Source organism: Amblyomma maculatum, chromosome 5 (assembly GCF_055883805.1).
Source record: "Amblyomma maculatum isolate TAMU_Amacu chromosome 5, ASM5588380v1, whole genome shotgun sequence".
In the NCBI taxonomy this organism is placed as follows: domain Eukaryota; kingdom Metazoa; phylum Arthropoda; class Arachnida; order Ixodida; family Ixodidae; genus Amblyomma; species Amblyomma maculatum.
The window spans coordinates 85,763,352-85,788,561 of record NC_139348.1 but is presented as its reverse complement, the minus strand read 5'-3'; the positions used below and the strand labels follow the sequence as shown (position 1 = coordinate 85,788,561).

Genomic DNA, 25,210 nt, shown 5'->3' with positions numbered 1-25,210 from the left:
CCTTGGGAACAGTAGTTGAGCGCCTTAACCACTGCGCCACCCCGGCGGGGCACATCATGTGTATAGACAATCTATCGAGAAGTGTAAATGATGACGCTGCTCTCCATGCTCCAAATGTTTTACTAAAGGGTGATGAGCTTTTTGTGCATGCTCTGCTGAAAAAACCTCTGACGTGCTAGGGATTCAGGAAACAGTTTCGTCTCAACAGCGAAAGCAAAGGTGATATACCCACGTTTCAAGATTTATTCCTCAATTTCTTTTTCCCCTTCTTCTTTGGACAAGCTGGAAAACGAATGTCGCAATCCGGCTACTGACGTTTGACAGAAAGCGCTCTTGTGTCCTCTATGCCGGACATAGCTGCAGTACGAAGGAAGGCATTTTGCATGGCCCTATTCAGAGCAATGATAACAGAATCTATGACACGTATTCGAACGTGTATTGGTACGTTGGCTGCCTTTTCGAACAGGCAGCGAAGTAAAGTATAAAACATGATTGACTATTTTTCTTGCTTTTCTTGAAGGAAATGCTGGTGTTTATTAATCAAGAAGCTTTACTTTCACGTTCTCTTGTTTTAGAATCCATTATTTACATTCTGCTTTATTTTAATTTACACATGGAAATTCCTTTTCAGCTACCATTGTCACCGTCTTCTTCTTGAGCAGACAATAGAGCCACAGCAGTCCGGGTAAGGCCGGCTACTGTCAGCTTGCGAGACAGCGCAGAATGGGTCGTTTGAAGTACGGCACCTGTGAGGAAAATGTCTTTTTTTGCACACTGCTGTGCTTTGTTGTACACATACGTTCATTAGTTAAGCCTGATATTCAAGCCACATTTCCGTTTCAGACAAATAAAATTGCTACATCAGATGTGATGACGATACTTAAGTTACCCAGGCTGTCCTCAACTTCTGCTTACTCTATGCGCTTATTATTACCAAGTGATTAGGTGGAGTCCGATTCAAAGAAACATTGACAGGGAGCGAAACGTTTTCTCACTTCATGCAAGAAGCAGGGAAAAGCACTAAAATAATTCTGCATAATGTGTAGAGAATAAATGTTAGGCCAGCGAAGCAGTTGGAGGTTTTTAAAAAGGTCAATTCCTCTCGGCAACGCTTTATTATAAATCTGTTTTTATGCAAGTTGTTCATGGTGTACTGTGATAGTCAGCACTTCAGCCATCGACATGCACCAGTGCGTTGTGCGACGAAGACAAAGAAAAAGTACGCTGGGCTCGCCGTTGCAAGGTCCTCTCCTCACAGCTCTCCATCTGAGCGTCAATAAACGCCCTATTACAATTGGCGGAGGTGCCGGAAACAATCCCAGCAAAACTGGAACTGCGAAGCCGCACACGGCCCTCTACGACCGCCATGCAAGACGAGTCCACTTCGACGCTGCCGGCCGTTCCACCCACGATCATGCGTTGTGGCGTCGTGCGCCAGCGTGACCCTTGCCTCTTCAGTGGCACGGCCGATCAAAATGTCGACGACTGGCTGTCATCGTATGAAAGAGTAAGCAGCTACAACAAGTGGGATTACTTACAAGCTCAGTAACGTCATATTCTATCTGACGGACGTGGCGAACCTCTGGTTTCGCAACCATGAGGCTGACCTGTCTTCTTGGTTGGAATTTAAAAAGAATTTCGCGGAAGTGTTAGGCCGCCCGGCAGTGCGTAAGCTTCTTGCCGAACAACGTTTACACGATCGTGTTCAGCGCGCTGATGAGACCTTTACCAGCTACATAGAAGACATCGTTGATCTCTGCAAACGAGTCGACCCGGCCATGCCTGAAGCGAACAAAATCCACTACATCCCCGAGGGCATTACTGAGGACGCCTTCCACATGCTTGTAGCGAAAGATCCCACCAGCGTTAGTGAAATCGTGAAGCTTTGCCAGAGCCACGACGAGCTCCGCAAGCGGCGCGCTTCTAGGCGCCGCTCCAGTGCGTGCGACGAAGGCGTATCCGCATTAGCCCTGGGTGGTTCGCCAACTTCTGAAGGGAGCCTGCTGAATCAAGAGACCAAAGATTTTATTCGTGAAGAAGTCGCACGTCAACTCTCACTCCTTCCCCATTTTCAAGACTCGGGCCGCCTAGTTCCTGAACTGGCTCCATCTTTGGCCCCTACTATACGTCGTGTCGTGCAAGAACACGTCGCTGATGTCTTGCCGTTCAACCCCGTGCTGCCGCCTGTGACGGCACCTCTCACGTATGCCCAAGTAACGGCTAGGCCACCAACTTCGCCCACGTCTGGCTCCTATGTGCAGGTCCCTGCCTACCGTTCACCGCCGCATGCTGGGCCTTCGTTCCAAGCCCCACCTTCAAGGTTCCGCCCACATCCTATGAAACCTTGGCGTACTATGGACAACCTTCCGATTTGCTATGCCTGCGGTCGGCCGGGCCATGTTGCACGCCTTTGTCGCCAGCGCCTCCAACCTTCACAGCCTGACATTCGACTTTACCCGTACGATACCGACTCACGCTCGCAAATGATTCCGCCCGGTTCTCAATTTGTCTCACAAGATCGCCAAACCTATGCCACTCGTCGATCACATTCTCCTCGGCGCCGATCGCTTTCTCCAATGCTGCGACGTCCTACCAGCACCGTTGAGGGAAACTAACAGTCGCAGTTCCGGGGGCAAGAACTGCGCTTGTTTCCAATTCCTCAAGTCCTCCGTGTCGTCCCGCTAATGTTATCAAAGTTTCTGTAGAAGGCGCCACAGTTCTCGCTCTCATCGATACCGGTAAGCCGTCTCCGTCATCAGTGAAGCGCTCTGCCGTCGAATTCGCAAAGTGACCACTCCGATTTCCGACTTTTCGCTCCGCACCGCCTCATCACAACACATTCACCCCTCCGCATCTTGCACAGCCCGTGTGCTCATTCAAGACGTCTTGTACCCCATCGAGTTTATTGTTCTGCCGAACTGCTCGCATGATATCCCCCTCGGATACGATTTTCTATCGACTCATCAGGCCGTTATTGACTGTGCTCGTGCGCAAATTGCCTTCGCCCCCCTATGTGATGCCCCCTTCTGTGATACTCCTCCCCGCACTGCAAAACTTCTCGTCGCCCATGACACCGACATTCCTCCATTTTCTGCTGCCCTCGTACCACTGTCTTGTGAGTGTGTAACTCCTTTGGGTGTGATTTTTACACCTTCCGAAGCCGCCTCCCGTCATCCCTGCCTCCTTTTTCCGTTCGCAGTTCTCGAAATTCAAGACGGCGAGAGTGCACTTTACGTCTCGAACCCATTTTCTTGCCCAGCAGTCCTGCTCCGTGGCGAATGCATTGGACGTCTTGAAGAGCTTGATCCCGGTCATATCACAACTCTTGCTGACTCAACCCCCTCCTTCGACGTTAGTCTGTGCTCTTGCGATGTTGCGACCGCTTCGACGCCCTCCGGCGTTTTCCAACATGGTATTGATGCTGATGTTCCACTTGCGCAACGTGATCAACTTGTCGCCCTCTTGCAGAACTTCGCTTCTTCATTCGACCTTCCTCAAACTGACTTTGGCCGCACGTCTGTCGTAGAGCACACCATCGACACCGGTAAAACCGCACCTTTGCGCCAGCGCCCCTATCGCGTGTCGGCTTCGGAGCGCCAAGTAATTGCTGATCATGTGGACGACATGCTCCGTCGTGGTGTCATTCGGCCATCCCACAGTCCCTGGGCTTCTCCAGTTGTGTTGGTATCTAAGAAAGATGGCTCCTTCCGGTTTTGTGTCGACTACCAGCGGCTCAACAAGATCCCGCGCAAGGACGTCTATCCTCTGCCACGCATCGATGACGCACTGGACTGCTTGCAGGGCGCCGAGTTTTTCTCCTCGTTGGATTTACGATCTGGCTACTGGCAGGTGCCTATGGATGACGCTGACCGCTCTAAAACTGCCTTCATCACACCAGATGGACTATATGAATTCAACGTCATGCCCTTTGGGCTTTGCAACGCCCCGGCCACATTTGAACGCCTCATGGACACTGTGCTTCGTAGATTCAAGCGGCGAACCTGTCTTTGCTATCTCGATGATATCGTAGTCTTTTCTACCGATTTTCAATCCCACCTGCTCCGACTGAAGGACGTTCTCACTTGTCTCGCTACCGCCTGCCTCCAATTGAATCTGAAGAAGTGCCGCTTTGCTGCTCGCCGACTATCTATTCTAGGTCATGTCGTTTCTAAGGATGGCATTCTTCCCGATCCCACGAAACTTCGTGCAGTTGCCGAATTCCCACGCCCAAAATCACTGAAGCAGCTCCGAAGTTTCATCGGCCTGTGCTCCTACTTTCGCCGCTTCATCTTAAATTTCGCCTCTATTATTGCTCCTCTCATCCAGCTCTTCTCCGACAACTCCGACCTGTCCACATGGACACCTGCTTGTGGTGACGCCTTCAACACTTTACGCCGTCTTTTGGTTTCGCCTCCCATCCTCCGCCACTTCGACCCGAATGCGCCAACTGAGATTCACACTGACGCTAGCGGTATTGGGATAGGCGCCGTTCTCACCCAACGCAAACCTGGTATCCGAGCCTATGTGGTGGCGTACGCAAGCCGCACCTTGACCAAGGCAGAGTCCAATTATTCTGTTACGGAAAGAGAATGCTTGGCCATTATTTGGGCCATCGGCAAATTCCGTCCGTATGTCTATGGCCGACCATTTTATGTGGTCACTGATCATCACGCTCTGTGCTGGCTGGCGTCCCTCAAGGACCCGTCCGGCCGCCTTGCTCGCTGGGCTCTTCGCCTCCAAGAGTATGACATTCGTGTCATATATCGCTCAGGCCTCAAGCATACTGACGCGGACGCTCTTTCGCGCTCACCGCTGCCTCCCTCTTCGTTGTCTGACGAGATCTGCGCCTACGATTTGTCTTCGCTTGCCACTATCGACATGGCCACGGAACAGCGGCGCGACCCGTGGATATCTACACTTCTGGACTTTCTTTCAAGTCACTCTCCAGGTTGTTTGTCTAGGGCGCTTGCACGCCAAGCTCACCATTTTTCAATTCGTGACAGGCTGCTCTATCGCCGCAATTATCTTCACGACGGAAGAAAGTGGCTTTTAGTCATCCCCCGTCATCTCCGGGTCGAAATTTGTGCTGCTTTCCATACTGATCCCCAGTGCGCCCACGGCGGAGTGTTGAAATCTACACGCGCTTGCGTCTACGCTTCTTCTGGCGTGGAATGTACCGCTTTGTCCGCCATTTTGTCCGCTCTTGCCAGTCTTGCCAACGTCGAAAAACTCCTCTCAAGTCTCCTGCTTCGTTGCAGCCGTTGCCCTGTCCTGCCCGTCCGTTTGATCGCGTAGGCATAGATCTATACGGTCCCCTTCCTACAACTTCAGCTGGCAACCGCTGGATTATCGTGGCAGTGGATCATCTGACCCGCTACACTGAGACATCATCATTGCCCTCTGCTTCCGCACGCGACGTGGCTGCCTTTATTCTGAAAAACCTGCTTCTTCGCCATGGTGCCCCTCGCGAACTGCTCAGTGACCGCGGACGCGTTTTTTTATCAGACGCTCTTGAGGCTCTCCTGAAAGAATGCCGCATCATACACCGCACCGCTACCTCGTACCGCCCTCAGACGAATGGACTGACAGAATGTTTCAACCGCACTCTCGGTGACATGCTGGCTATGTACGTGAACACCGACCATTCCAATTGGAACCAAGTTCTACCGTTTGTTACTTACGCATATAACACGGCGACACAGACCACTACTGGATTCTCTCCATTCTTTCTCCTTTACGGGCGCGAGCCACCCTGTACTACGGACACACTTTTTCCCTACCGCCCCGACGTTTCCGAATCTTCCCCGCTATCCGATGCCGTCACGTACGCAGAAGAATGCCGTCAGCTCACCCGCTCTCTCACAACAAAAAATCAGTGGCAACAAAAATACCTCCGTGATACCGGCGAAGCTTCGTCATATCTCCCGAACTCTCTGGTGTGGCTTTGGGTTCCCTCCACAACCCCTGGCCTTTCAAAGAAGTTTCTTGCTCGCTACCACGGGCCATATAGGGTCCTCCAGCAAACATCTGCAGTCAACTACGTAGTTGAGCCCGTCACGCCCTCTGCGGACTTGCGTCGCCGTGGTCATTAAACAGTTCACGTGAACCGATTGAAGCCATTCTATGACCCCGCTGTGCTTTCCGCGCCATAAGTCGCCAGGATGGCTCCTTTTTTTTTTTACCCGGGGGGAAAATGTACTGTGATAGCACTTCAGCCATCGACATGCACCAGTGCGTTGTGCGACGAAGACAAAGAAGAAGTACGCTGGGCTCGCCGTTGCAAGGTCCTCTCCTCACAGCTCTCCATCTGAGCGTCAATAAACGCCCTATTACAATGGTAACAAATAAATTAACTGTATGAAGCGCGACTAGACCTGCCGGGTACATGAATTTCCGCAGTACACTCTGTAACATGTTGAAATTAAGAAGCTCTAATCTAGACTTCTCGCTTGACTGGTCAATAAAGAGAGCAAAAGAGAGACTTTGGTTGCTGAGGTAGAAGACCTGGCTCTCCGCAATATAGAGCAAGTAACGATAATTACAATTTGCCGGCTTAACATAATGAGGGATAAAATTGGCTATGCTAGCGAATAATAAAGAATAATATGGACTCGCTCCACAAATTACAGTATATATAATGATTTTTACTGTATGTCTCTTGACTACTAATTTTAGCTTAAAAAGTAATACTCGCCTGAGGCAAATATAGCTTAGGGTTTTCTAATCATCCGCACGCATCTCGTACGTCACCTTGCGAGTTGTGTGGATGACACGAGCACTTATTAAACTGCCATTTAAATAATACTAAAGTAATTACTTTACATTTTGCCACTGGTAGGGTAACAAATAAAACAGCAGATTCAGATGTTCTGCTCAGTCAAGTTATCGCTCAAGTATGTAGTGCTATGCCCTCGTAACCGTTGAGTGACCACACAGTTATGACTGATTCTTTGGAAGATAATTGAAATTGCACTTGCTCTGTTTAGCTCGAGCTTTATGCTCGACTTAAAATAACAGTAATATTAACGCTATGATTACCAATATAAAGGTAGTCATACCAAGGTTAAATCGAGTGTTATGCGAGGACAGTTTTTATTATACTTTACGAGTGGAGTATTGACAAATAGTTTAACAAATATATCTACAGAGATCGTCTACGGTTCTTATGGGTATGAAAGTTTTCTTTCGGAGGTTTGTCCTGCGTTTACGTCAATTATTTTCGTCTTCCATAAGAAACCAATGCGATGTGTTTTTGTATCAATGTATCATATTTGCCTTTGGAAAGGGGTAAATGTATGGGATGTTATGGTGAAGTTCTACTCTGAAACGTTTTGGTGCTCGCATTTATATTGCTCTTTACCCTACCGGGTACCTTAAATTACTGCAGATCCCACCCATTCCGGGACATTTTCAAATTTTCTCCTGTATGAAATGCTTAAAATTCCAAGTACCTAAAATTACGCAGTGGGCGAGATTGGCAGGTACGTGCTTCTACCATTTGGATTATGTGCACCAGAAGAAAATTTGATTACGTTCACTGACAAAAGCAGACGCGGGTTCTACATAACTCATTACTGTTCCTGGAATGCTGTTTTCGTACAATAAATCAACCACTGAGTACCTTTATAACCTAGCGGCTGATATCTGCTTCTGGCTTTAAAAAGTAAAGATGACTTTAAATTCAGAGCTATTTCATTGTTTGATGCAATCGATATCTTACCTCTCAGTTTCAAGTGTTCCTTTTCTGCAGGTGTACTTTACACATGGTGACGTGCAGCTGAAGCTTTGTCCGTCTTCTAACAATACTCCATCTGGTGTCAGGCAACGGTCTGTGCAGGAAAACAACAGTTCACGAAGTGCAAATGCCGAAACATCCAATTTTCGTAGCAGAATAGCGCGGAGCTTTAGTACTTTGTGAAGAAATTTTTCTATCCTTTTCTTTAAAAAAGGCATTCTTTCTTACTTTATTGTAGAGACTAAAACGTGCTGTTATGACTTGCCAACAAGCAACTTTGGAATGTTAAAAAGTTTGAGGCGGCAAGGTTTATTTATTTATTTATTATACCTCAAAGGTACTTAGCTGGGACATTACGTGAGGGGTGGGGAAACATGGCAAAATGCATTTATGAGGGAAGGCTTGAAAGATGGGCTTCGATTGAAGAATTGAAGCGTGGCAGGTCACTGATGTTGGCAAAATGGTAAGGCAGGTGATTCCAATCATTGGCAGTGCGAGCGAAAAATGACTTTTGGTATGTGACAGTGCGCGTGGGCGGGAGATAAAAAGTGTTGGAATGGGAATTGCGGGAATAGCGGTAGGGTGGTCTGATAACATTATTGACAGGAGGCAATGAGTGATAAAATGTATGAAAAAGAATTAGAAGAGCAGTTTTATGACGTGATGACAGGGGGTAAGGCTAAGCTGCGCTTTTAATGATGTAATACTGCTGCTGTCATACTGTAATACTGCTGCTAATGAAGGCATGCTTTTACCATGTGCAGTTCCTTCTAATAGCGAATTGATGGGCTGTTCAGCTCCAGCTGGGAGGACATCCTCGATGAGTTAGATAATAAAAACCAGATCCAGAATTTATTTTTCGCAGGCTTTCAAAAAACGAAAACCTAGAATCCCTCGCTCGAATTTACTGTGACCATGTTCGTCAGCCATGTAAAATTTCCTCTAGGGAAGAAAAAAGCAACGAAAGACGACTACTTATGACGTTTTTGAAATAATTGAGCAAGTATGTATTGTCAGCAATATATGCTGACAAAACCAGTATGAAAATTTCCTTGTATGTTCCTAGAACTCCAAGTGTGTGAAGGTGTAAGGTTTTCTACGTCTAGCATAACTAGCAATGATCTATGTTTTTTTCACTAATGATTCGTTTTACTGTATCGATGGGCTCAGCATAGGAAAGTTGCGTAAAAGGCTTAGAGCGTAGTTATAGCCACAATTGCAGTTTATGCTCTGACACCGATGACGTAATAGGATCTTGACGCCGAAATTCTGATTAGGAAAATTAGTAACGCCCTAAACTTTATGTATTTGGCTGCCCTTCATTACAATGTTTGAAAAGAACTTAAAAGCTTCCTAACGATGAGTTTAATATAGGAAAATATTTGCACCAAGAAGCTATAGTTCTTAGCGGACATATAGTTTAGAAAACATTTCTATTTATGGAATTAACTAACCTGAAATAATTCATATATTTATGAAGATAGCCTAGTTTTAAAATGTAATGGCAACTGTCTAGTCCTGGAGAAGACTGTACCTAATGATATTCGAAACGACGAGAAACTATTTTTGTGAAGACCCGCAGAGCGCTAATATGAGGGTCGTTATCGCACATGGAACAGAAACAGTGCATTGGATGCGCATGAAGGCTCGACGTTGACAGACAGTCTGCTGCTGCCAAGTTGCCGATACCGCACCAAATTTGAACTTACTGCTCTGTATGCATTGTGATGCCCTATATTTTGCTTCTTCGCAATAAAACTAACATCTTTGCTTGTAGTTGCTGCATTGCCTTTCAGCAGGCTGTGGAACTAAATATTATACTGCACGTAACGCAATAACGCTTTGAGTAAGAATTGGCCTCAGCGGTCAGTCAATGGAAAGTATCATTAGCGCATGTGGAGCCTCACCGAGCTTCCTGCGTCTCTAGAACCGACGATATTTACAAGACGGAGAGGAAAAGTTGTGGTGTGTGGGGGTGACAGATTGCGTCGAACCTACAGACAATTACCCGCCATTCTATACTACGCAGCTTTCGCGATAGCATAAGATTTGGCTCATAGCCACACGATATACAACCGAAGAGAACGTGGACTCAGAACATTTTGAAACAACATAACACGTTTGGAAGCAAAATGCTTCGCCAATCTTCAAAAATGGGATTGTGTGTCTAAAACTCTTACATGTTTCTTCGAAGCACGTCGTCTGACAACACTCTGGAAATACTTTTCCCTCACTGGGCCTTTGTACACAATTTCGTTTCGGTTGCTTACACCTGAAATTCATTCGTACGCTTGTTAGTTTCATATCATCGCTATGTTATCACTTTTTACAGCTGATGATATACGTGACTCATATTCAAACGCAGATATTAACCACGGAAGCATGTATAGAAGTAGGAAGAAAGAGGACAAGGCGCTGTTTTACATTATTGTTTACTGGTAACTGGCATACGCAACGCACATAACATAATAATCATGTTCTAACAATAAAGATATCATGGCATTAACCCAGCATGCTGATGTTCGTCTTGTATTCTTCCGTGAAAATAACGAGACGATTAATCAATAGAAGGGAAAGGTGGATTTTTAACTTATGTATTGTTTGTTGCTTACTGCGTTAGCACTCAATAGGCGATCAGACTGTGAATAAGCCTTTGTGGGTGTTTCGAAATCCAACTCTTGGAAAGAAAAATGGCGTGAAAAGGCAAGACTATAGTATTGACAATCTACGCTTCGAGGACGGCGTCGAGGTAGGCGAGAAAGCGCACGTGCGTGATCGGAATTCCCTAGACTGCTTCCTCTTCGTCAGCGTCCAGAAAAGAGGGCTCATTTTCTTCTTCACAATGCCCGCCCTCCCCCCCCCCCCCCCCCCGAAAAAATGAAACCATTCTAGCGACTTAAGGGGACAAAGCTACAATGGGATCGTAGAACAGCTTAAGGCGCTGCACCTGTACAGTCTCGCTGCCACAGCGTCGCAAATCGGAAGTTGGCGGAACCGGCTCAACAATGTAGTTCACTGGTGAAGTGCTCTCAATGACACGGTAGGACCCATGATACTTAGAGATTAGTTTTGTTGAGAGACCAGGGCTGCCGGGTGGAACCCATAGCCATACGAGTGAGCCTGGCTCGAAGTGTGGTGCATTCTTCTGATCGGTGTCATGGCGATATTCTTGGCGCCACTGAGAGTCGGTCGTGAATGTGCGGGCAAACTGGCGGCATTCTTCGGCATACTGTACAGCTTCGGGCGCTGGGGGGCATTCTGATGCGTCGGGGTTGTAGGGGAGAACCGTATCAAGGGGAACAGACGAATGCCGACCGTTAAGCAAAAAGAACAGAGAGAAACCCGTGCTAGATTGCGTATCAGTATTGCACGAGTAGGTCACCCAGTGTGCGAATAAATCGTTCAGTAAGGCTGTTTGTTTACGGGTGGTAGGTGGTACAAGCACTAAGCTAATTGCACTAAGCGAGAAAGGCTTGAACGGCATTAGATAAGAAAGCACGGCTTCTGCCACTGAGCAATGCACGAGGAGCGCAGCACCGTGAAGGAGAATGAAGTTCTTCAATAACAAACCAGACACATTGCGGGCTGTTGCAGCTGGGAGCGTGGCGGTTTCGGCATATCGCGTCAGGTGATCGACGGCGACGATGCCCCAGCGATTGCCATCAGGTGTGTAAGAAAGAGGACCACATAGGTCAACGTTTTGCCATAGCACAGGGCAACCATATAGTGAGCGAATCAAGAAACAGGCACCGTATATTCCTAGTCTCCTAATAGGTTTTACCAGTCGGTTACTTCAACACATTACCATCGTACAACGTAGGGGGTGACTTTTTTTTCTGTCTCTGTCCCAATCGGTTCGATCGCCAGTGTCGCGGTGGGACGTACCAGCTTTATACCACGTGCATACGAAAGCTGCCCCTGCCTGGTAAGCTGAAAAATTTCCTTAGCTTTCGGCATATTAAAATGAATGTGATAAATACATCAATAAAAGTAATTCCCTCACTGTGAAAAAGAAATTAATTAATTCAATTTATGGCTCTTAACGTCCCAAAGTGCCTCGGCCTATAACAGACTCCGTAGTTAATAATTCCGGAAATTTCGGCTATCTCGAATTCCTTCACTTGCATTGATATTGCGCAGCACAAGGAAGCATTGTTTTTCCTCCATAGAAAAGCGGCTGCCATAGCCGAATTTCGTAATCTCATCCTAGGGCGAAGCATCCGAGCCCCATTACTACTTTACCAACACAGCAAGTGCGAAAAAAACTGTTCCAATATCTTAGGTTATTTTTAGATTTTAGTATTCACAGTTAATAGCTAAGGTTGGGAGAAATTGAAGAAATCCTGTTTACACATATCCGCAAACAGTCATAGCGAACCACATATTCCCCGATGCCAGAGCGATAGGTGTAATCTTAGTGGGGCGAGATGAACCCTGGACTACATAATTTGGGAATTCTCTTACTCTCCCGCGGGGACACACAATACCGGCATAGAGACCCAGGGAGACCCTGCTGCACAGCTTGGACCCTGAGCTCCACTACTACTCGTCTAACTGGCTGAAGGAGCTACGGGGATCCAAAACCCACTGAGGTTGCATTTGCGGCGGCGGCACCCGGTCCCTGACTTGCGTTTGCGGGGGTGGGTAGATCACCTTATCCGTTGGATGTTATAGATTGTTCTATCTATGGAAAATACGCGGCACCTGTGAGCATTACAGATTACATTGATGGGATTGTAACTGCATATTTGCTTGCAGGCTGCTTGCTAGTATCATTTCATTTCACTTGTGCGTCCGGTAATCTTCAGTACATAGCGGTGCCTTATACTCTCTGGTTTTTCCTCTGTTGCCTCTGGAGAAAGCATGCCTAGTGTCCCTTGTCAAATGCAAGGTAACTCCCAGAGGCGGAGCAGACCTATAATAAACGCGTATATTTACTTCGCTACCTGATGACGTATGCACGGGTATAAGGAATCTGTGCAGCGTACTGAACTACAAAATATTTTATAAAGATGCTTAGGTTTCTTTTGCAGCCGTAAGGCCTATTCTCACGTGGATGTTCAGGAGAAATCGCTTACTTATTAAACTGGCCCTGTATGCTACATGCTAAGGAGCAGCTTGTCGCATCGGTGTTTTTCCACGGCGGAGCCAACTACTTTTTGCACTTAGTCGTTGGTGTAGGGAAAAGCAGGAACTGAGAGCTATACCTGCCCCTTGGGCCCGGTCTATATCCTCAGCTTTCTACCACACTCCACATCATTAGGCGCCAAGTATCAGCTTAGCGCACGCCGATGAATACGCTAAGCCACTCCTAACTACTGTAAAAAGCTTCATTCATTTCGGAAGTATATATCATTCTCACTCACTACTGTTAATTTACATGCTATACACCAAAGGTATTATTTATTTACTGGATGTGATTACCCATCTCTGTACGCATCTCTACTCAATATTTCTCAACTGCAGACACTATTTCATCAAAACGAACCCTTTAAGAATCTCTATAAACCCCGTGAATTTATTCAGTCATTTCGATACTATTGAGCATTCTTATAAAGGGATGACATATAGTAAAACTAGTTGGTACACTGAATCATTTGGAACATTTTGAAAGCTATAATACTTTTCATTGTCCTCGATTATAAACACAGGTACCACCAGGAAAAAGAGCAATATAAAAAGACTGGCCGCAAATAAAAGGCACAGGCTGGTCCAGCATTAATGCGACATCGAAGCAGGAGATCGCGCTCTTAATTCTAGGCTTGTTTGAATCTGAAGTACCCGGATATCGAACATAAGTGGCTGGCTGTGAGATACACACCACCAGAATTATGTTTGTTACACCACTTTACATCTACGTGAGGCCGCTTCGGATGCTTACTTCGCTTCGGTGGACGACCCTTAACGAACCGCAACGGTGTTGAAAAAACGGCAGCACATGGCTTTGCGACAATGCGGAGAAGGCGAGTGCACTAAATTCAATGGACTAGCATACCTAATATTTGAGTTTATAGATTTGCTATATGCGTACATTGTTTTGCATGAATATAAACATAATTTGCATGCCCTCCCTGGAACGGTTTGTAGATTTTGCTAATAATGCTCAAATACGCGCCCTATGGTTTTCATTTTTCAGTCGGGCGTGTTATATTTAACAAAATTCAAGTTTATTATGTACAATTCTTTCACGATACTTATAGAAGCATTTAATAATAAAACACATATGCCTCACAATTGTCTAAAAACGCGCGGTTGACATTTATATACCTTCTGAATTGTTTCGTAAAACCACTTTGCATTTAATCCGCACTTGCCCTTCACGGTTATTTTCAGAACAAAAAGCGATTAGGGGTTTTCATAAAAGCCTCACAATTCCCGGTGCGAGCAGGAAAGAATAACGCAAAACTTTGCCATGTAGGGGAAGCTTACTTTATTCACATCAACATCCCTGTTATAATATGAAGCCATATTTCATTGGTTACTTATAGTGATGCGGTCGACATATTTTGGGACACCTTTAACGACCCAGGTAGCACAAAGTGGGCGATGAAGGGGGGCCCCTGGTGGGTTCGATGTAACAAAGCAGGACAGCCCCGGTGGGCTTAATGTGGGTGCTGCAAGAAGGGCCGACCTAGGCCTGAAGGGGGCTGTCGACAAAGCCCCGATGGGCCCCACTAGGGACCGATGCAGGCAGCCCTTGCGGGGCTGCCCACATTTTTCCCGCATTGCCAAAAGGACGCATCCTGCCAACTCCCCACGATGGTCCTACTTTGGACAGATTCGGGCAGCCGCTCAGGATTAACATTTATTTTTTTTATTTCGGTTAGCCCCTCATATAATGACAGGACCGATGTGGGCTCTATAGCGCAAGCCGCACTTGGGCTTGCCCACATTGTAACTATAGGGCTCCGATGCAGGAAATTGATGGAAAGCCCTTTTCCAAGTTTTCCAATCATTATTTTGCACATAATTAGGTAATTATTTTATGCTTGTCTGCTCAATTCTAAACAGCCACAATATTAAATTTTACAATACTTCCTAACATTATTCTAGCCTTAATGACTTTGTGTACATCTTGTTCAGGCTATGGAGATGTGTGTTCTGAACAGTAATTTTGTGCTGGGTTTTGCAGGCTATCCAAAGCAACCACATTAGGAGCAACAGTTAGCAATCAGTATGTTTTAGTATTTTTAGCGCAATTTGCATGAGCGCGAGAACTAAAGCCACGTAATATTTCTAACCGACTAAACATGGCAACAGCTGTTATACAAATCATCTATAATAGTAATATAGGGCAACATTTAATACAAGTAAAGGTTGGAAAGAATCATTACACAATTGCACGCACGTCTTTAGCCCCATTGCGGCCGATGCGGGACCTACAGCGGTTTTGTATGGGCAGCCCCAATTGGGCTGGGTGTTGTTTTTGAACCAAAATCCCACTTGCTGTTGCACGTGCCTTCACATTTCCCACAAGGGACCAATTTTGGTACCATGCGGGCACGCCCGCCTTCCAGCCCCATTACAGCCTATGTGGGACCTAAAGCGGTTTAGCTAAGGCTGCCTCATTTGGGCTTCAAGAGGGCTTGCCCAAATTGAGCTCGTGTTCGTATTTCACCTGCCCTCAAGTAACCTACAAGGGGCCGATTGGGGCAGCATGTGGGCTTGTCCATTTTTTTGCCCCCCTACGGCCGATGTAGGTCTCACAAAGATGTTATTGGGGCGGCCACATTTCAGATCTATGAGGGCTTTCCCATAAAGAGCCCACATTTAGGTTGGATTGCCCTCAAATATCCGACGAAGGACCCTTGCGGTTTAGATGCAGGAATGTGGGCTGCATTAGCCCGAGCAATGTCGCTATGGGACCAATGCAGGAGGAGCTGGGGCAAGCCCAAATGGGGCTTGCCCACTTTTGCCCCATCGGGGACCGATGCAGGTTTTATGATGGTTGCCCCAGCCCCACTTGCCTACATCGGACCTACTGGGGCCCCACATTCTGTGCTACCTGGGGAGTAAACCGGATGCCATGGTAATATAATTATTTGTGAGGAAGCGCACAGTAAAGAAAAATAAATGGTGCAGCTCACATAACGATACCTGACTCGAAAAAGGTGAACTCGTAACAAGAGCTTCTCAGAGAACAAAGAGTAAAACAAATTGCTCAAGGTCGCTACTGGAGCGTTCTAAACTGGCAAGAAGAATTTTAAAAAGCCTGTTTCCAGTCGCACTACACAAAACCTTGCCTAATTCTTTCTGCAATGTCCTCAATTTAAAAAACATCGTTTTCTTGTAGGGTTATTCCTTCGTGTTGCCCAATATTGAGAATAAGCATGTAGGGCTCTAGGCTGATGCCCTCGTGTTGGTTAAATATTATTTTGTTATCGCGCGAAATAATACGCAAGAGGGGATAATGTTTTAGATCTGATCGATTTCGCACCCCAAAAATATAAACGGATATGGATGAGTGACGTATTTATGACTGACTTATTTATAACATGTTCAGAAGTAACCAGGAATACAATAAGCATTCGAGTGCTCTCTCAGCAAGAAATGACATTAAATATTTTAAATGCATTAACAATAAACGAATAAAGTTTATGTCGTACTCAGAAATCACCACTTCTTGTTTCCTCCAATAGCACTCCAGCGACATGCAAGGATCCGTCAGGACAAGTGTCGAATTAAAGGTGTAATTTCTGTATTCGCATGTATCTGTAAGGAAAATATTTGCTTTCAGAGAGAAATAATACACAGCGCTTCCAGTGCTCTGGCACAGCAGAGAAGAATGTGATTCCTGCAGAATATTCTGTGTATAAGAAAAATTGTCATTACCAAGATGTTTGCTTCGTGATGTTTTTTCAGCAACTGCATCGCCAACAGTAAAATGTTTTTCAGCATGCATCGTGATCTCCTTTCTCCACTCTTGGGAAACATATTAGGCAATGCAAAACTACGCTGGACAGGCAGTCTTAGTTCAAACGTGGATCAAAGGAGCCTAGAAACAATCACCTCCCAGCACGACAATAAATCCACCACTGGTGAAGCGCAGTTAGCTATTTATTAGTTAATTTTACATTGCATCTAAAACAAGTTATAGAGCACTGCAGAATTTATGTTGGAGTAGTGCGAAAGCACGGATGCTGCTGTTGGTTGCTTCTGATTGCTTGTAGTAGCTTAATTCACTTCAAGTTTGCTCATTTTATTCCTTTGTACTTTCAAATTGCGCGCCAAGCCCTACCTATGCCCTTTTGCGGCTCTTTTTCCGGTTGCCTGACGTCACATCCTCCACCTCACATTAATTCATTTCTTGTTTATCTCTCTTAGTTTTTGGTACTTTCAAATTGCGCGTCATATCCTTCCTATGCCCCTTTTGGCTCTACTTCCGGTTGCGTGACGTCAGATCATTGACGTCATATCCACTACCGTACCCGTTTCTCTCTTTCCGCGGTCACTCCCACCTTCCTCTCTTCCCTACGGCACGGTTCAGGCGTCCACAGAACAAGTATGGCAGATACTGCGCCATAGCTTTCCGGTGAACCAGTTATTCTAACTTGTTACCTAGTTACTGTTTTGGCCTAATTATTTCTTCTGCAGCAACATTTCGTCAGCCTCTATCGATTGACACCCCTCATTAACCTCTATCACTTCTTAATTACCCGCAACTGCTGCGGACATGATCTTGTGAACGCGGTCTGCGTACATGGTTTGTGAACACGGTCTGCGGACAAAAATTTGTGAACATAGTGAATTAATGCTTTCGCGTTAATAAAGCGTAAAACGGTCAATAATTATTTTATATTGATGCCTGGCGAAGTTACGTTTTCGAGCCACATTCCTGCAGTTCCATGAGTTCAGAACAAGTAACCGTTTTTTGTTCAATGTGGGACTATATTGAAGCAGCGAGATGAAAGCAGGAATCAAAACTGAATTTATAGCCAGGGACGAGGCTTATGTAAGTGAAGCGAAGACGCGTCAGATCATGAATACTATGCTTTTAAAATTGATTTTACAACCTAATAAGAGCAAGAAAAATTACATGAATCCTTGAGCTCCGCCCGAATTGCGCGGGATAGCGGCCCATGGCCACCTGGGTTGCTGATTGCCAAATTAAAGTGGAAGTGCAGGTAATATTTAGAAAGCAACGTTCAGTCTTTTTACGCCGAGCCGCCATCTGTTTTGACAACGATATGTCAGATCGCGATCAGCTCCCGCAGCCGCCGAAAGCGGCCGCTTAATTTTCGGACATTGTACCTAATTCTGGGTTAAGGCGACGGCGATGACTTTCAGTTAGAAAGCATTAATTGTGAGGTTGAGATACTAGCAAAACCTTTGTCGTGCTTTTATTGCACAAAATTCGCCAGAAATAAATGACGGCGAATGTGCAAAACTGAATTCGTCTACTCTGGAAAGTACCTATCGCACTATATTTGGAATTCATGTTAGAAAAACGATTCAGAATACTTACGTTTAATTTCATCCACTTTGACATTCTGAACATAAACATATTTCACGTTTTCTAAGATGTTTGCACGACCAAGTGAAAGCAAGGAAAGCATGGCACAGGGCAGAATATTAGATCCTCTGTTCCTCATTTTGTCACTTCCGACAAGTGTTCTAGAATAATAAAAAGCAATTTAACATAATAAGGTTACACTTTTCTATTTAAAACTTCATCCTGTGTAAATGAATAAAGCAACCAGGCCAAAATAGGATCTCAAACCACAGAAGACGCTCCGTTTGGAGCTTATATTGTACTATCATAAGCAACATGAGCAAGAACACACGAGCGCGTGGCAGATAGCCTCGAAACCCACTTGGGGCGATACGGTGCGGCCGCTGTGGGAAACAAAGTGGAAAGGGAGCCGTGGTTCCGTTAACTGTTGTCACTCCCGCCTTACTGGCATTACTGCGAAACGGCAGCTGATTGCAAGACACCGGCCGCCTGTCGGAAGTGATGAGGCATTTTTACATATTGTTCTTCGCAGATTTGAACGTTTGCGTGAGAGGTGTGACTGGCCATATCATAGGCCATTAAAAAAACGTCGACCAGAAAAAGGTCATTACAGCATGCTTGCCAAGCACATACACCCAGAAAGAAAAAGTAAGAAACGAAAACGTAAACAGCGTTATCTGGCGCAGAACTACAGATACCACTGTTCACAATCTGCGCTTCAAAACCGCCTTATCATCGCTAGCGGCCGGTGCCTCGCAATCAGCTGCCGTTTCGCAGTAATGCTAGTAAGGCGGGAGTGACAACAGTTAACGGAACCGCAGCGCCCTTTCCCTTTTGTTTCCCACAGCGGCCGCACCGTATCGCCCCAAGTGGGTTTCGAGGCTATCTGCCTCGCGCTCGTGTTTTCTTGCTCATATTGCTCATGATAGTACATACCATATCCTGTTCCCAACACAAACCTGACGAATTCATTCTGTCTGGATCCTTCATTAGACTAAATATCGCAGCTTCTAAACTGAAACCGGACCGCCGGATGAGGTGAGCCCGACCACAATAACCATATCAGGGCATGGAAGCGCTATATGGGCAAGAAAACTTGCAGAAGGTTCAACCTATTTTGTATATGTCGTATAGATGCGTGTTCTTTCACGAAACCCAGGAGAGACCACACTTCGCATGAGCGAGAAGGGAGTGACGTCACACGGAGCACAGCTGGAGAGCCGCGTCGGAGCCGCCGCCTCCGCTATGGTACCTCCGCTATAAACCCTATTCACTATCAGGTTTCGCAGGTGGCAGTTGTGGTAACCCTGCATTGTGGAGACGCCATAACGTTGGGCGGTTCCAAACTAAAAGCACAAGAAAAAACGTTTCCGTCGCGTTTCGGCGCCGGTCTACCGGCGTCCTCCCAGCTGCGAACCGTTCATCTTTCATACACTTGAGATGCCGTTTGCGACGCAGTCCAACCAGAGCTCGGATTTCACATATGCCGTGTCATGATTCGCCGTAGGTCCCTCTCTCTCTCTTTTTTCTCCCTCTTTGATGTTGCATTGTGCGTGTTCGTGTGCTGTGCTGTGCGCCCCGCCGGGGTGGTGCAGTGGTAAGACGCCCGCCTACTGTGCCGGAGTACTCGGGTTCGAACCCGACCTCGGCGGCTGCGTTTCGATGGAGGCGAAACGAAGAGGCGTCGTGTGCTGTGCGATGTCAGCGCACGTCAGAGATCCCCAAGTGGTCGAAATTACTCCGTAGCCCTCCACTACGGCTCCTCTTTCTCTCTTTCCACGTTCACTCCCACTTTCCTCCCTTCCCTTACGGTGCGGTTCAGGTGTCTATCGAAAACAAGTGAGACAGTTACCGCGCCTTTCCCTTCATATAAACCAATCAGTGCACCTGCATAGGCGTCAAGTGAATAAACTCTATACATGCGCTAAGAGGGTGGGTCGGAGGTGCCGCCGCAAATCCAGCTACGCATGCGCCAGGAGGAAGTGACGTCACAAAGTGCGCAGCTAGCGCGCCATGGCCACTGCCGACTACTCCGCTGTGTCTCTTAAAGAGGAGAATGGAAAAAGCCTATCCTCTTTAAGAGACACCGCGTAGTCGGCGGTGTCTCTTAAAAAGGAGAATAGCAAAACCCTATCGCCTCGCCGGGGTGGTGCAGTGGTAAGACGGCCGACTACTGTGTCGGAGTTACCGGCTTCGAACCCGACCACGGCGGCTGCGTTTAGATGGAAGCGGAACGAATTAAGTGGCGTCCATGTTCTGTGCGATGTCAGCGCACGTAAAGATCCCCAGGTGGTCGAAATTACTCCGTAGACCTCCACTACGGCTCTCCTTTCTCTCTTTTCACTTTCACTCCCGCTTTCATCCCTTACGGCGCGGTTCAGGTGTCCACATAGGAAGTGTGACAGATACTGTGCCTTCCTCTTCCTGTGAACCAATTATCAATCATAAGCCTATCCTTCCTCTCCTATCATTTGATTCTCATCGTTTGCCTCTAATCGGCGTTCGGCGCAGTGCTACACCGCCCCTGCTGCATGGCGTTCCTTGGACGTGTTCACGCCTCCTCCGGAATGCTGATGGCGCCCCAGGCCACAGACTGCAAGCAGCGTTCCGTTTGGCCCCAGCGGCTGTAACGCTCACAGGGCCAACCCTATGTATGTAATTGCGCCGCGTTCATCACACCTCTCCTTCTAGCCATGCAACCAAAGTGGACAGCTATGAAGTAATTTCGACCACCTGAGGATTTCAACATTCACAGCACACGGATCCCTCTCCATTTTGCCTCCATCAAAACGCAGCCGCCGGCGGTTAGGTTCGAGCCCGGGTACTCTGCCTAGAAGTACGGTAATTTTGATGCGTTCAACGGAGTGCTGGTTGAGTTCAATGCGACGCCGGGTCGTTTGAAGCAAAATATTTCGCTTGAAATTCTGTTGAGCAGCGTTGGAACCCTGACATTTTTTTCACATTACCTCGCCGCCATGAGGCTGAAACCAACCCTAGAAGACGCTTAAGCTGATTGCGTTGATGGTTGCCAGCTTTTCAGTGTTAGCGTCTGCGTTGATTACAATTAGCAATCAATGAAGCTATTGCGTTACCAGGGCACTGAAATGGAACCTGTAATGCGAATGTGCAAGTGAAAACGTAGCCTTTCGCAAGGAATAATAAAATATGAGCCAGCATAATTTTATCGAAATATGCAGTGATAGCGGCATATCATCATATCCTTCATGTACACATAAAAAATGTTTATGCGAAAGTGAATGAATGTGAAGCTGCTTTCTACTAGCATTCCGCGGTGGTCCTTTAATGTTTCGGCGCGCGCGCCGCAGAAACCGGCGATCGAATGTTCTACAAGCTTCGAGAACACGACGCGACCGATTACGTAATCTCGGCCACCGCGCTGCGCCTCCTCGCCCTCGTCGTCATGGGCGATGTCACACGTGCAGTCCCCCGCTAGGTCCCGGCCCTCCTTCTCGCTTCGCGCGGGAGGGCCGCGCGTGCTGACCACGTTCGAGTAAATTCGAGGCCTCTCCAGAGGGACCAGGGAGGGAGGCATAGCTTTGGCAGCGCTAAGCTGTTTTCCGTTCCTGCTCCGCGCCTAGAAGCTTCTGCGCTGGCTATTTAAGAGCGCGCCGCGCAGCCATCGACGGTTCTCGTTCTGATTTTGGTTTGATTCTCGCTCGGAGAAGACAGCGTAGCAGGCAGGCCCCGACTGAGAAGTCGCAAAAAGAGCGATGCGCTCAGTTTGCAGTTAGTCTTTCGCCCAAACTCCTTTGTAAAGTGTGTCGTCTCTTTTGTAAATAAGTTTTCTGTATCTTGTGTTATTGTTATATAAAGTTCATTTTCCTTTTGTTACTGCAAGTTCGTCGTCCTACGTCTCATTGCGTGTTTGTGTGTGAACTGCACGTCGCCTGCCTAATCGAGGAGCACCATGGAGAGGTGCGGAAGATTCGAAGAACGAGAATAACCTGACGTTTACTTGAAGCTACAATATAAAATAATAAACTGACAATTCTGCCAGAGATGCCTGTATGTAGAAAGAATAATCTGGGTCCAAAGACGACGAAAAAGCAGCCAGCACAAATTATTGAGGGTATTCTTAGATATTGTTTATTTATTTACCGCACCCATAGTAAAACAATTCGGGCGAAGGCGTGGGGAATAGATGGGCTTCCCTATACAGTAGGTGTTTCTTGCTGTTTCTTCTGCCTTCGCTCGTACAGAGCGGTCTTGGTGACCACCGCTGCGTCCGTGGCTCAGCGACACATTGCGGTGCGGAGATGAGGGCTTCCCTTCTCGACTGAACACACTTATTTACACTTTTTATACAACGTATTTACAATAATGTCGTCGGGTGCGACATCAAACATAGAGGGCTAACTGCAACTGCTGAACTATCAGAGGCTATCAGGATCAGGCCTTGGCCTCCTGCTATACTTTAGGCCGGAGTCCCTTGAAACCTCCGTCAGCCTAGCCACTCTCCTCGAACAACCCGTCTGTCCTCGACTCTCGCCTGAGCCCCACTATGCTCCGAGCCCAACTGTCTCAACGCTCCTTCCTTAGCGCTCAAAATTCGAATCTAGTTCGTTGACCAATCAACGACTAGTCACTCTGTGGCGAATAACGAGCAGTGCTTCAAAATGGGCTGGCCAATCACTGTGCCGCATATACCCCTCTCCTATGCATGTTAAGTCATACAAACACAACAGCGCACATTAAAGATCCCCAGGTGGTGGAAATTACTCCGTAGCCCTCCACTACAGCTCCTCTTCTCTCTTTCCACTTTCACTTCCCATCTTCCTCCCTTCCCTCATGGCGCGGTTGTGGTGTCCACAGAAAACAAGTGAGACAGTTAACGTGCCTTTCCTTTCCTATAAATAAATCAGTTCAAAGCACGCACTAAGCGCCGAGTGGTTGCGCACACAAACACATACATCTGCGATTTACTCCCTCTCCAAAACCCTCCCACGCAAGCGGCACCAAGCAGTCGCAAAGACGAACGCCGTTGGTTGGTTGGTTGATTGGTTCACAGGAAGGGAAAGGCGCAGTATCTGTCACACTTGTAGCTGTGGACACCTGAACCGCGCCGTAAGGGAAGGGAGGAAGGTGGGAGAGAAAGTAGATAGAGAGAAAGAGGAGCCGTAGTGGAGGGCCACGGAGTAATTTCGACCACCTGGGGATCTTTAACGTGCACTGACATCGCACAGCACACGGACGTCGCTTCGTTTCGCCTCCATCGAAACGCAGCCGCCGAGGTCAAAGGAACGCCGTCGACGGTTACACTTTCGAAAACACACACACATATAAACACACACACGCAAACCTCAGGCCCACACATTCCGATCCCTGCTCTTGGTCGGTGGCGCGCGGGCGGCGGATTCAAAGGGACACAGAGGCGTCTTCCCGGGAAGACATGTCAACAGCGACTCCCTCTGCCGCGCGTTCTCCCCAGGACCGTGTTACGCCTCGTTTCGGGATTTATGGCCTCTGTGCCCTCTCCATTCGAAGCGGGAGACAAACGCCGAACCCACAACCACGCGCTTACGCTGCGCCTTCTACTTGTACTGCTCTGCCTCCCTCGCGGCACGGGACGGACAGGGCCGGCAGCGTCGCCCGCTGCCATGTGTTTTGGGCTTACTTCCGAGAAGCGGTCACCTGCGCGACCGTCATAAGTCAGCCCGCGTCAAGCTGCCCCTTGACCTTGGTCGCCCCTTCCGAATCTCGCTTCTGTGCGAAGCCAGCAAACTTAACTCCCATGAATAGCAAATGCCTTGGTTTAGAGTGCACAATACAATATACAGTCAAACTAGAAAAAGAATTTGAATTCACCTAGCGTGAATGCAAAAATGTCAACAACATTATCATCATCACGGTTAGCTAAACTGTTAAACACCAATTGTAGTCGTATGACCCAGTTACTCCTGCAAACTGTTTTGACAGAAAAAACATAATGGTAGCGAAGCGTTGTTGTTTTTTGTGAATTGAAACATACTGCTTTCAAGATGTGTGAGAAGTCTATTTGAGCGTGTATAAAGTTATAAAAGAATATCAGATCCGGTTTCTCTCTCATAGCTGAGAGGTTTTCGAGGTTGCACTTTAAGGAATACGTGTATACTCATAATATTAACGTCGGCCGAGGTATCCCTCATAATACATGCCTGCGAAACGACGTTGAACATTTAAAATTTTTTTTCTTCCAGTACCAAATAACAGAAGCAAATTCAACAAATTCAAGCTTTCGGAGCACCAGTGAAGAAAACAATCGCATCATACAATGGGTACCACTGAATCCGCGTGTATTCCTTACAATGAACTCACATACCCAGGAAGTAGAATTAATAATGTAGTTAGCATGTTCATCAAATCTCAAGCATGAGGCAACGTAAACACCGAGATCCCGAATTCTCTTCTCTTTCTTCAGTCTTTCATCGCCAACAGAATAACAAAAGTATACAGCATCGTGCTTCCTTGTAAATGAAGCAACTTTATTCTTGGGCGGGTTTAAATGAGACCAGTTCTAGTGCACCATTTTTCAACATTACAAATATCTTCTTGTAACGCTGCATATCCTTCTAAATCAGGAACAGGCATAAAAAAACTTCACATTATCTGCATATTGATACATATGTTCCATTTTGATAGTAGTGGACAAGTCGCTAAAAAAAATATTAAACAAAAAAGCAAACACGTACCCCGTAGGCACTAACCTTTTCAATCAGTAAGGAGTGATTTACCAAATCAGACGAATTAGAAAGATCGAAATATATACAGTCAACTTGTCCTCCCATCGCAACTACTGGAGTTGCATGATCGAGAAAGGACACCAATTTAGTTAGATTCAATCGATCTTCCTTTCGCAAAGTCATGTATAAATTAGATATATTTTTCTCGAACTAGAAAGCAAGTGGCTTTCGGAGGACATGTCTCAAATGTTTTCGCGAAGGTGGAAAAGAAACCAGTCGCTAGTTCTTAACATCAAGAGAGGTGTTACCTTTATGCTCAGAAATAATCACTCTTCTCCGGGA

General features: G+C 46.7%; 1 long non-coding RNA gene across 1 annotated transcript in view; it reads right to left on the bottom strand.

Annotated features, from left to right (window-relative positions):
- Nucleotides 1-511: 511 nt before the first annotated feature.
- The window catches only part of LOC146188628 (uncharacterized), a 36,410-nt gene continuing 11,711 nt past the window's right edge, over nt 512-25,210 (bottom strand). The window contains exons 2-6 of the long non-coding RNA XR_014707248.1: nt 18,201-18,349; nt 16,342-16,447; nt 9,916-10,007; nt 7,721-7,829; nt 512-746 (exon numbers count right to left, since the gene is read on the bottom strand). This is a non-coding gene — a long non-coding RNA (uncharacterized LOC146188628). The remainder of the gene's footprint in view (nt 747-7,720; nt 7,830-9,915; nt 10,008-16,341; nt 16,448-18,200; nt 18,350-25,210) is intronic.